Below are 13,882 nucleotides of genomic sequence, written 5' to 3'. Positions count from 1 at the left end.
GTCTCGGCCATGAAGTTCGCCGATGGTCTAACGCCGATGGTTTTGTGCCAATGGTCTCGGTCATAAGTTCGCCGATGGTCTTACTTTGCCGAAGATTTTAGGACGCCGATAGTTTGGTCTTAATCTTCGCCGATAGTATGGCCGCCGATAGTTCAACGATTCTTCTCTTTGCCGATAGTCTTGCTTTGCCAAAGGCTTTAGGACGCCGATGGTTTGCATGACGATGGTTTCAACACGTCGATAGTTAGGTCTTGAACTTTGTCAATTCTTGTCGTTTTTGCTCTCGGGGTGTCGTTTTTACATTATTAAAACGACGGCATAACAGCTATTGCCTACCATCCAAATTTTTCGTCATCAAATTGATCTTCACTTCTTTCTCTTTTTTAATTTTCAGTGCCACCAGTTTTGGTCTGACATGGGTTAACCTCATCACCGTCTTCTTTTACCAAATTTTTTTTGGTAAATAAAATGTGCACTATACTCGTTATCAACAATATATGATTCATGATGCTTAATATGAGATATATGATTTACAACGACGCATATAACAAATGTGCATTTTGTATACAGAAAAACAAGCGGATATAGATATTCAGCCTTTTAAGTTCATGAAGTTCTAATGTTTTAAAATATTTGAGATAGCAATGTTTTCACTTTGGTCCACGATGACCATATCGCAGCGAATTTGGGTTTCTTTGTTAATAAAATCGAAGAAATAGGAGCTCTGGAGAAGCTTGAATGGAATAACTTATAATACTGAGAAGTGATTATTTATTTATTTTTCGAGATTCCTTCTGCACTTGTCACCAAGGGAGGAAAATCAACAACTTTGCTTCGGTTCCAAGCAAGATGAAGATTTGGTGAACATAAACTTTTTTATTTTATTTTTTTATATGATATGAATGAGCATAGAATGATAAAAAAAAAAAAGAAAAAAAAAAGAAAAAAGAAAAAAAGAAAAAAAAGCAATGAGTTGTCCTACGTGCTTGAAAAGAAGAGAAGTTTGAATAGAAAGTACCAACTTAGATGCCTAAAGAATTATAAGCAAAACGCCTGATCAACTATATAGAACAAGATGATTGAATAAGATTCACGTATAAAATTATTTTAAAACAGTTAATCTTTCACACGGCAAAAATCAAAAGCACTTCTAAACTAGCACAATATTATTTTATAATACAACTTCTATTTCTTTATGGTTTTCTTGTTAATTTGAAACAAGTTTATATGTTTCTTGGGTTTAAAGTAGACCAACACCTTTATGGCTTAGGATTCTTCAGTATTTTCTGGTTTTACACATCAAACAAAGTGATACAGCTATAATACAACTTCTATTTCTTTATGGTTTCTTGTTGATTTGAAAAGTGATACAGCTGGCACGGTGCTTATCTCCCATGAGAAGTCTGGTAGCGATACTAAAGTTGAAAAGAGAGAACACTTCTTCTTTCCAAGACATGGAACCAAAGCTTCTTTTCAACTTAATTCATCTCTTCATTTCATTTATGTGCTTAGTTTGTTTTCCTCTCCCTCTCTCTCTCTCTCTCTCTCTCTCTCTCTCTCTCATGAGAAGTCTAGTTGGGATACTAAAGTTTAAAACAAAGAATAATTCTTTATTAACATATATATCCGAGAATTCTTTTCAACTTCATTCAACTCTTCTTTTCTTTATTTTGCTTCGTTTGTTCTCTCTTTGTGCGGCTCTCTCTGGTTTGATATCTTGCTGTGCTGCTATGGAAACCTATGGTAAGTGTTTAGTTTCATTGCATTCATTTGGTAACATATATATTATCTCTTAATTGTAGACTTATTATACTTCCCTAGATAATCAATAAATAACGTCCTCTTATACGTTGTAAAATTAGATAATGTTTTTCTTTACAAATTCAAGAAGAACGGAATTGGTGTCTACAAATACAAACAGGTCTTTGCACGAAGGTCTTCTAAGTTTCGTCATGTAAATTTTAAAAGAAATATTGCAGAAGTATTTTTTTTTTTTTTCGTATCGGCTACAGTACATAGGGACGAACTGACACTACTACAAATTAACATATTAGGTGCGGAAGGGTATTAGGTGCGACATGTCGCACCTAAATGTCGCACCTAAGCACATATTAGGTGCGACATGTCGCACCAGATAATCCTCCAAGCGACAAAAAATTTCGCTGATCATTAGTGCTATCCGATGCGACTTTGTCGCACCCAATATGATACTGTCGCACCTGATACTATTGGGTGCGACATTTGTCGCACCTAATACCATTAGATGCGACATTTGTCGCACCTAATGAGTTTAAAAATTTAAAACGGTCAGAAATTCCCCCCGAATATTTTTGGTTCTGGAATTTCACATTAGGTGCGACATAGTCGCAGTACATAGGGACGAACTGGTGGTCTTTAAACTTGTGGTTTGGTTACTGTTTGACCCTTCAATATTTTATGTGCTCATTATTATAATCCAGACATCCACTTTTGGTTGTTCAAAACGAATGAATGAATCTGATTTTGGGTGTTCAATATTCCAATTTCATTGATATCCTCATTATCACGGTCTTATGTGCCTGAGAGATGAAAAGCTGAATGAAAATAGAGAATGTAAATTATGCTATAAACCTGTGGTGGCTTCTTTTTACGTTAGAGTGCCTTTATCCATATAATATTTAAAAGGGAAAATATCTAGAGTACCCCTCGTGTTTAATCGAAATGCGAGATTTATCCCCTCTATTTATAGAAATATCAGACATATCCTCTCAGTTTAATATAAATGACATATACATCCTCTAAAAAAAATTTATATTACAAATATCACCCTTTTCGTTTATTTTTTACGAAAAAATAATTTGAACTCCTCAAAATACCCTTAATAGAATAAATATTTATTTACTATTTTATTAAAAAAAATCTCTCTTTATAAAAAAAAAAAAACCTTAACTTTTTATAAAGAAATTTTTTAATTTAATTTTTTTTATATAGAATAGAAGATAAAAAATTATTTCATTAAGGGTATTTAGGGGATTTCAAATTATTTTTTTGTAAAAAATAATCGAAAAATAGTGATATTTGTAATATAACATTTTTTTAGGGGATGTATTTGTCATTTATATTAAACTGGAGGAATATGTCTGATATTTCTAGAAATGGAGGAGATAAATCTCGCATTTCGATTAAACACAAGGGATACTCTTGATATTTTCCCTATTTAAAACTCCCATATTTTGTTTCTCTTATTTGTTTGAAAAATTAGTCGATCTAAGCCACATAAAACGTTGCAATTGTAATCTAGCCAACGTTTCGTTTAATTTTCGAATCTAGCCAAATTTGATGACGTGTCATATTTATGTAAGATGATATTTACTATATTAGCCTTGGTTTGGTTTCAAAAATACTAGCCAACGTTTTGAATCTTGGTTTTGTAGCCGAATTTGTTATATTCGGTTTATATTTCGAATTTTTAAAAAAATTCTATATTTGGCAAAGTTGGTTATTGAGAGTTTTTTTCTTTAATGAACATTATAGTACATTGTAAATGTTCGTAAATTTTTGTTAATCTCCGTAGTTTTGTTAATTTCTGTTAATTATGGTAAATTTACATATGTGCAGGTAGAGCCGATTTCTTTACTTCCTTTAATACGCATTTAATACGGTATTTTTGTTTTCCAAATTTATTTTCTAATTTTGAACGGGATTTTATCATAATTACGTGTATTCATTATCTTTTTTGACTTTATTCAATCAAATAAATATTCCCTTTCCCTTTTAATTATATCACCGAATCTCCTATTATGAATTCAAAAAGCTGAAATTAAATTGCTGAAATTATAGCCGTGTAAGCAAATACAGTGTAAATGTTTGTAAATTTTTGTTAATCTCCGCTAATTTGTTAATTTCTGTTAATTATGGTAAATTTTTTTGTGCATTTATTGCATTAAATTTTCTCTTTTAATTACATCACCGAATTTCCTATTAAATTAGCTAAATATCCAATTAAATTGCGAAAAAATTTGAAATTAATTGGCTGTATACAATTCAAACCGGTCAAACGTGGGCTAGTGTTTTGATCAAGTAAGTATAAGAAAAAGGGTAAATTAGGTATTTTATATCCGTAAATTTCAGTAAATGGCTAAATTGCAAAATTTACTAAACGCTGGCTAGATTACAAAAACCATGTTTCAAAATGGCTACGTTGCTAGTTTACCCTATTTGTTTAGTCTGTTCTGCTATTTTTGTCATTTAATTTTAAAATTTACAAGACATCTTCTATGATGATATATATTTCGGAATCATAAGATTTGTTACATTTTGATGATTTTTTTTTAATGAAATTCAAATTCTAGATATACAAACTGTTAATTCTAAAATAACCAATTAAATTCAATTTTTGTCATTACGCCAAAATATATTTATAATATTATCATCGGCCACCCTTAACTTAAATTTCTGGGTTCGCCCTGAATCCGGACATCCACTTTTGGTTGTTCAAAATGAATGAATGAATCTGATTTTGGTTGTTCAATATTCCAGCTTCAAGAGTATCCTCAAAACATGAGCATCCTCTGTGCCTGAAAGATGAAAAGCTGAATGAAAATAGAGAATGCGAATTATGCTCAAAACCTGTGGTGGCTCCTTTCTACGTCTGCAATGAATCATGCGAATGTTACATCCATAAATCATGCGGCGATTTGCCGACTCAGATCAACCACTCTTTTCATCCTTCTCACACCCTCTACTTGGAACGTTCCATGTCCAAGTCATGTACAATTTGTCTCAAAGACTTCAAAGAATGTTCGCTATTTTACAAGTGCTACGACTGCGATCTCACAATGGACTTGGAATGTGCAATGATGATGATGACGTCATCGGTAGGGTCTGAAAAAGGCCTCCAACACTTGAGCCATCCACATCCTCTGTCTCAGCAGATTGTTGTTGTCTCAGAAAGTAAGGCACTGAAATGCCAGGCTTGTGAGTCCATGATTTCGGGCGAGGCTTATGGATGCGCTCACTGTGACTACTTCTTGCATAAACAGTGCGCCGAGGCTCCGCTGGAAACGTCGCAGCATCTTCTTCACCCTCGCGGCAACCACACTCTTTCATTCGTTGTCACCCGAAGGAGCTTCAATTGCAGAATCTGCGAGAAGGAAAAGAAGAGCTTGTGCAACTTCAAGCTGAAGTGCAATCACTGTGATTTTGAGTTGTGCTGGAAATGCCACCTCACTGTGAAGAATATCATTAGGTGTGAAGAGCTTGAGCACAACAAGCTTTGGTTCGTCGAGAGAACTCTAGGCGGAGAGGATGATATCGATCGCTGCGACGGCTATGATGCTTATTGTAATCGACCTGATCTCATCGGGGACGCTGATATTTTGAAGGAGTTCAAACGCGGTGTTATGTCATCGATACTTAAATGCTTGGATTGCAGTTTCAAATTCCACCTGCTTTGTGGTCCCTTGCCGTCCATAGTTAAGGACGAGTGTCATATCCACTCTCTCACTCTTCACGACTCTCTCATTGAAGACGGCTCTGTAGAGTTTTACTGTGATGTTTGCGAGACTGAAAGAGATCCCAGGATTCGCGTATACTATTGCGAGGAGTGCAAATATTTTGCTCATGCTCACTGCCTAATTCCCAAGGTGATTCACTTTCCTCCATGAATGTCAAATCTAGATAGCAGTTTGGTGAATTGTTTTTGGTATAATAACATTATTTGGGGAATTAGAAACACTAGCAATTGCTACGTCTCTTAGAGTGAACTTGAACCCATCAAGATAATCAAAGGACCTGACCACTAACCAAACCTCTAGGTATTATTGTTTATATTTTAAATGTAATTTTTTCAATTTAATAAATAAAATAAATATTCATTATTAAAAATATATTAATAAAGACCTTTTATAGGAAAATAAAATAGAATTCTCTGTAGATATTTGAAACATGATATGTTCAAAAACTATGTTTTTATGTGACCTATCTTATATTAGATCAGGTATATTTATAATTGAGTGGGTAGAAGGAAATGAAAAATATATATTTTTAAGTTCATATATTTACCTAGATCTGACAATGTTTATATTTTGAAAAGCATTACAAACCCACTGTGTTTCAATGTTGGTAGATTTTAAGTGCATTGTTGGGAGAGCTTGAAGGTGTTAAGCTTGAGTCCCTCAGGAAAGAAACTTGCGAGGAAGAAGAATCGACAACGCTGACATTGAAGGATCTAATACACAAACTAGGAGAGGAGGAGAAAGAATCTCTCCAAATTGTTTACAAATGGGAAAACACTAGATCATCTAACGACAAAGGGAAATCATCGAGACTCTTGAGCGATGAAGAGATCGATGACACTCTACGGCTCTCTCGCTTCACACGTGAGGAATTCGCCTATTTCTTTGGCAAGCTAAAGAATCATTTCGAATCAATAATGCCTCTGGAACTGAAACCTAGCGATTTGGGGTTAAAGTTGGTCAAAGTGAAAGGCTACTTCATACCTCGCTCCCTGGCCGATGTACTAAAAACGTTGTTGCAGCGTTACGGAGACGATATAATTCCCTGGGATGAGTCTAAGGAGTTCAAAGGCTTCGTGCTTTTCATTCTGTGTCAAGTGGTGAAAAGAATGAACGAGACTATGGTGAAGGACATAACCAAAGAACTTCTTCAAGAATGGTATTATCACTTGATGTTCTTGAAGAAATGTGGTTCTAAGGCAGTGTTTGCTCGTAGGCAGTTCGAGAGGCTTGTGGAGGCTTTCTTGGGTTTTCAAGTGCACAGACTGGAGAACGAAATCCCGATGGAGCTGCAAAGAAAAAAGGAAGAATTGGAGCGGAAGTTGGAGAAGTGCGAGGAATACAAAGGGTCGTCTGAGAAATCGGAGTACATGAAGCACTGCCTAAAGAAAGCTTCTGAATTGGAATGGAGGGATGGCCATTCATGTTTGCCTAAACAAGACGATCAAACTCTGTCGTCGGATTCTGAAGAGTCGTCGGATTCTGAAGAACGGTGGGAGTAATATTTTATACATGTTGGATTGTTGTTGTTGCCGAGGTTGTTTGAACTTAATTAAGTACTTTGTTTATTTAGTTGTGTGTTATTTCTTGCAAATTTACCAATTTTTTTTTTTGCAAAGTAAATTATCCAAAGTGTTGTGTGTTTGAATTAAGGGCTAATTACTATATGTTGACATGCTTTTCTGTAACGAGAAGTTTGGTTGCGAAAATAAAGTTGAAAACAAAATTCTTCTTCTTCTAGCATATATTTGCGATTCCTTCTTTTGAACTTAATTAATATTTTCTAATAGTTTTATATCATATATAATCATTATAACCATGGACGGAGAAAGAGAACTAACCGGGGAAGCTAATTTGAAAAATAAAAACGTTTTAAGGGTGGGCTAATTTGTAAATTTATAAGGTAAATAATGTAATTTAAAAAAAAAATGGGTCAAAAGTGTAAATTTTCGGGGTAAAAAAAATATAGTTTTTAAATGGGTAAAAATGTAGCTCGTCCCTGATTATAACTTCATGCATACGTATTTCAAAACCATCTTAATTATAGGATACGATTGTTCAACATTTCTCCTATTCACACCAAGCAAGCAATAATGCATGATTGTTTTCTCCAACCAACAGTCCATTTGTGAGGCTAAAGTTGAAAACAAAATAAGAGTACTTATAACTAGATAAAATGACACGTATATAAAACTCGATGAAATGATGTATTTATATCTTTGGTTTTCAAATCTCATTGTGTTGTGGTACCAAATATAGTCATACCATTTTCAAAGCGGAGATTATGGGTTCAATCCTTTTTTTTTTTTTTAAATATCATTTTGTTTGTACCAAAGATTCAAATATTGTTACCAATCGGATCCTGATAGTCTAATGCTATTGAGATACCGATTACCGAGAGATATCGACGGAAATTTTATAGTTATTTGAAATATCGCTACTGACTTACCGATAACAAGTTTACCGAGATATCGAATACCGACAGAGATATCCCCATATATTTTATAAAATATATAATAAAAAGAACAAATATTTATTGCAACTAGCTAGTCAATCCTCTACCTCGTTTTAAAGATCTAACTCAACTTTCATTTTATTAGGAAAATAGTCCACCACGCCGAAGACAATTAATTTAATTAACTTAGGTCTGGTGGACTATTTTTTGAGATATTTTTATCTTTCTGATAAAAAATAAAAATAAAAAATCGGTACGAATGAACATGTTTAGGTTCCAATCTCTTTTTTTTTTTAAATTAAAAAAAAAAACATTGTTCACTGAGCTGTGTTTTTGTGAGTAGAGGAGATTCCTCTACTTTATAAATATAATATAATATATACTAGTGTATAAAACGTGCTTCACACGTGTTTATTGAGAAATCAATTTTACAAATTTTGATTTCTAGTATGATAAAATTATAAATCATAGCATAGAAAGCAATTGTAAAGGAGAAAAATGTATAACGCGATTTCAAATGCAAAAAGTAAGAATAATAATTTGCAATAACAAATATGATACTTACAAATAAATACAAGAAATCGAAATAGTAAGTTTATGTAATTTGACTCCCGGCATGTCCATGGCATTGAACAGCATAAACAGCAAATTCTTAAGGTAGATATGTATGTGTGTGTGCGTGTTTTATATTATTGACGGTTATCAGGGCATAAATTTGATTAAAAAAGTTTATCCTAAAAATAGAAAAGGGTGGGGTGCAAAATTTTAATTTTAAAAAATTCAGGGGGGACACCCACGGTCCTTAGCTAGCTCCGCCTGTGATGGTCATCTTGTAAAATCCAGATTAATATGAATTAGTTAACTAGCTAGTTGACATGTACAGCTCCTTGATTATTGACTTATTCTAGTCAATTGTTTTCAATCGGTTTTTTTTTTTTTTGTTGGGACTATTTGATTTTACTATGGTAAATAAATTTCCGCTCAACATTTAATCGTTTCAACGAGATACATTCTATTCTTTTATGTCTATATTATGTGAGGGTAGTTTAATCTTTAGCCTTCTTTCATCGTATCTCTTTGTTCTCTCCCAAAATCTTCCCGACTTTGCAAATTAACAGTGCGAAGAAGTACAAGTTTAATTCAGTTTTTCGAACAAGTTTTTCATACAATTGCTTGGTTCATGTTGTAATATCTCGAGGTCTTTGGGCCATTTTTGTTGTGCTTGGATTTTGTTGTTTTGAGCTTCCAAGTTATTAGAACTTGTCTTAAATTAGTATTCTTTGCATTGGCCCTTGTTTAGATATTCATATCGTGGAACCAATCAAGAAACACTGCTTTGTTTTCTCCTTAAATTTGTTTAAGATTAAAGTTAATATCTAAATGTTGTTCTCAAGCTCACCATGCCATTTGCCAAAGAGAAAAAAAAACATGGATATTCACTTTCTGTGAGAGAGTTATGAGTTTGGGTATCCAATCCAACAAACTCACACTATTCCTCTAAAAAAAGATTGGTTTCAGACCAAATCAGATTTATGTCCGAAACGCCACAAAAATCCGGTACAAGAAACCGCAAGGATTCTTTGAGAAACTGGAGCTAAATTGGGCTCAAACTGACATGACATGTTTGGTTTTGCTCTATTTATGTACAACTTTCTTTTGCAGATCAGTTTGGTGTTTTCTAGTTAGTATCTTTATGATCGCATTTTAACCAACAATTGTTCTTGGACAACGATGAATCATTGTTGGAAAGTTCTCGGCTTTTCAAGTTCCCGAAGTTGTCATTCATGTCTAACTTCTAAACAGAATGGAAGAACACTCCGGCAAAGCCATTTCCTTCAATGCAAGAGCTTTTAGCTGATACGAAGAAGTATTTTTTTTTTAAATCGAGAGTCCTTTCGTACTTGTCACCAAGACAGGAAAGGAAACAAAGTTTGCTTCAGCTCCAAGCAAGTTGATAATTTACTTGGTCCTGCACAAAAAGATTAAACCAAGCTCCGTAAAGAATACTCGCAAGTTTTGGAACCCTGAATCCAATTGAAGAATGGAATTCCTTAATTAGTTTACTTTCGCAATAAACAGTAGCGTTGTCTCATCGTTTATAACGTTAAAACATAAGAGCTATATACTACACCAGGAAAATATTCTGACCACAAAATTCACTATTCCGAAGAAAAAAAAAATTCAGAGACTTTTTTAAGTTTTTCCTGGTACAGTTCCATCAGCTCCGAAGCGTCGTTCTCGTACGGCTCGACGTACTTCTTCAGGAATCTCTCTTCGGAGGCTATCAACAATGTATTTAAGTTGACTTTCTTCCCACTCACCAAACCCTTCTCGAGAAGAGCCTTATAAACCATACACCTCGGAATTATCCGCTTCTTTACACTCAGTCCGAACACCAAAGGGAACTTGATGAAGAGCGAAGGCCTCCAACTCATCTCGCCCACGAAAAACTCCATGGCAGCCGAGATCTTCCGCTCGGAACACTGCATGGAATAAGGGTTGAGCCGAAAGAGCTTCGAAGCCTCGTCTTCGGAGAAACCACACCTCCGAAGCGTATAGACCTTATTCTCCCACGTCGATTCGCTCAACGACAGAGACACGAGCACCGCAGCAGTGAAGCTTCCTCTCGAAGAATCGAACCCAATCTTCGCGACTTTCTCGACTCCCCTGCGAAACCGATCGGGATGACAAGCGAAGGTTCTCGGGTCGTGTTCGAGGCGCGAAGCTATTTTGGAATCGGAGACTCCGTGTTCCCGCAAAATGTCGCAATTAGACACAACGTAGTTGAAGTAAAAGCAGAGGGTAATGTCTAACGGCATTGACGGTTCTCTTATCGCACTTTAAAATACTCCGTAGGTAGTCATAAGAGGGTATAATCTTATCACGTAAACTGGTTCTCAAGAAATTTGGGTACAACGCCAACATTTTGGCAATCTCGGGCTCCGAGAGTCCTTTGGATTTCAAAAACTCCAATTTGGGCAGAAGAGTTTTTTCAGTATCTGATAACAGCACTGTTGGGTGTGTTCTAACAAGTTTCGATATTTGGGTTTTACTGAAACCGTAACTCCTGAGAAACTCTACGGCTTTGTCTGGTTTTTCAGAAGTATCAAATTTGACATACTTGGAAGTTGATAAAGCCATTTCAGAAGAGAACCCAAGTGAGTTTTTGAGGTAAGAAACGACAAAGGAGTTCCTTTTCTCATCCTCTAAACAAACAGAAAACCATCTCGATCTCGGAGAACTAAAGTTAGGGTTTTGATGAGAGACCTGAGAGCCGGCACGGAAGAGAATGGCTTTGCGGAGGAGCTGAGACATAGGTTTCGACATTGGAGACGAAAAGGAACGAGGTTACAGATTATCACCGTCGAATTCCACTCTGATGACGACGAAATTCAGATACGACACGAAAAGCTTCAAACGTAAATGCCCCAAATACTCGGGTTTTAGACATTACAAACAATGTCTACTATTCTCTTCTTTTTTTATTTTTTTCAATTTCCTTAGCGTCATGTAATTTTGAATAAACTACATGTCGTTTAATTGATAGTGCTTTCTATTAGTTAGATAAATCGCGGAAAGGAAAAAAAAAGGACGGGCTAGCTATCTAGCTATAATTAGACCCTTTTTTAAAAATTATAGCTCAACAATGAGTTTGATTGGTTAATTAGCTCAATTCACTAACAAACAATTTTTTGTGCCACAGATTTCAATTTCCCATCACTCCTCGTTGACAGATCATCGAAGGTCTTCATCGCCAGAGCGAAGCTGAGTCCCTCTTCGCCGTCGAGAAGCCCAAATTCGTGATCCTCGTCGGGATTGAGTACCGATCATATCAACCCACTCAAAGCTAATCCGATTAGCATTCACAATTAATCGGATTAACTATCCACATTTAATACGCATAATTGGACTTGCAACATTCGAACGGTCAAATCGGCGCAACCGCGAGACTCGCCGATGTTCGAGATCGTTTCTGGAAGAGGATTGTCAATAGGATTAACTTTCACAGTTAATTTGATTAACTATCAAAGTTAATACGCAGAACTGGACTTGCGACCTTCGAACGGCCGGATCGGCGCAACCGCGGTACTCGCTGATGTTTGAGATCATTTTCGGAATAGGTTCGTCACAATTAATCAGATTAACCTTCACATTTAATCAAATTAAGTTATCACAGTTAATCAAATTAACTATCGCGTGCTCTGTTTCTCTCTCTCTCTAAGATTTTCCCTCGCGCGCTTTCTCATCTCCATCGTCATGTTCAAAATTGTTTTCGAAAGATGTTCATCACAGTTAATCATATTAATCATCGCCATCGGAATGACGGTAGCCGCCATCGGAATGACGGAGTGAATCACATGGAATGACCGAGTGAATCGCAAGAACCGGTAAGATGTTCAAACACTACCGTCCTCCGATCGCTGACGATTCTCTCGGTGCCGAAGAAGAAGATGAAGACGACGGCGTTCTCGACCTAGGGTTCAGTTTCTGCAATTTTTTCGCTTTTGAAGTAATTGTAAAGTAGATCTTTGGCATCGCAATCGTCGTCTTTGTCGCCTCTAGCGGACCGGCGGTGCGATCCGACTAATTCTGGTGGTGGTGCGATCCGCATCCGTCCGGGCCGGTGGAGAACGACGACGCCATTACGGCTCCTGGAGTGTGGCCGAAGGGCAAGGGCTGAGAAAGAAGTCTGTGATTCTCGGAGCTAGGGTTTAGATCCAATTTCCTTGGATCTCTCATTTTCATTTTGGTATGGTACGTATCAAGTAAGGGGTATTTTTGGCACTTTGACTAAAATTGGCTATTTCACTAAATAAAGACATAGTTTGGCTATTATTTTAGTAGCTCCCCTACTAAAAGGTTGGATAATAACAAATCTAAATAAAAAATTCCACTCTTTTTTGCAAAATAGCCATTTAAAGTAAAATCTTTTCAAAATAGTAAAAATTTGTCTGAAATTAGTGAAATAGTCAAATGTACAATAATTAATTTTATGAAACAAAACTTTATCGCAAGACTAATTATTTTTAAAGTGAAAAATGACGTATAATTCGAAATTAATATTCATTTTTAATGTTGAAATATATATATATATATATATATATATATATATATATATATGTAAATGCGATGAATTAATAGGGGAGAAACATAAAAACCGACATTAAAAGTCTATCATTATAACATAATAGATTAAAAATGCATTTTTTCAAGGGCATTGTAGCGAAATAACAAAAATGAAACTATAAAATTTGTTTTTAGCCTATGTTTCGCAACTTTTAGGGAAATAGCCAACATGATTATGTGGCAATAATTAAGGTCTTATTTACCCTTATTTATTAATAAATTCGTCATTTTATCTCTCCTATTTTTTTCCTACACTTTTTTTAATTAAAAACTTCAAAAACCATATCTATCTCATATGAACTCGAAATTGAGTGATTCCAAATCCTACGGATTCGTGACGCCGAGATCTTCAAAAATAGATCCATTGTGTTTGATGAAAAATAATGTTTAATACCATAGATGTAGAAAAATCTACCTTAAATATGGAAATAATTGAAATTTTTTGAAATTATAAAAAAAAATAAATGAAAATGTAAATATGATGCATTAAAAATAATGGGTCTATTTTTGAAGATCTCGACGCCACGAATTTGTAGGATTTGAAATCACTCAATTTCGAGTTCGTATGAGAAAGATACAAATTTTTGAAGTTTTGATGCAAAAAAGATTATTTGAAAAAAAATAAGAGAGAGAAAGTGACGAATTTATTAATAAATAAGGACAAATAAGACCTTAATTATTGCCACATAAGCCATTTGGCTATATCTCTAAAAATTGTCAAACATAGACTAGATCCAAAATCACATGTTTAAAGTGGCCTAATTAGTTACAAATATCTTTTTTCAACTTAATTGGTCATTTGATA

At 35.0% G+C, this 13,882-nt stretch overlaps 1 protein-coding gene and 1 pseudogene across 1 annotated transcript in view; one reads left to right on the top strand and one right to left on the bottom strand.

Annotated features, from left to right (window-relative positions):
• Positions 1-13,882, top strand: part of LOC149392833 (uncharacterized) — a 97,641-nt gene that overhangs the window by 58,503 nt on the left and 25,256 nt on the right. The gene's annotated exons all lie outside the window — the stretch shown is intronic.
• On the bottom strand, positions 9,739-11,297 carry LOC149392839 (uncharacterized; annotated as a pseudogene).

The sequence above is a fragment of the Urtica dioica genome, chromosome 6, assembly GCF_054948205.1.
Source record: "Urtica dioica subsp. dioica isolate 48M chromosome 6, U.dioica_male_clone48M_v1_H2, whole genome shotgun sequence".
NCBI lineage: Eukaryota > Viridiplantae > Streptophyta > Magnoliopsida > Rosales > Urticaceae > Urtica > Urtica dioica.
The sequence above is the reverse complement of the archived record's forward strand: the minus strand, read 5'-3'. Positions and strand labels throughout refer to the sequence as shown.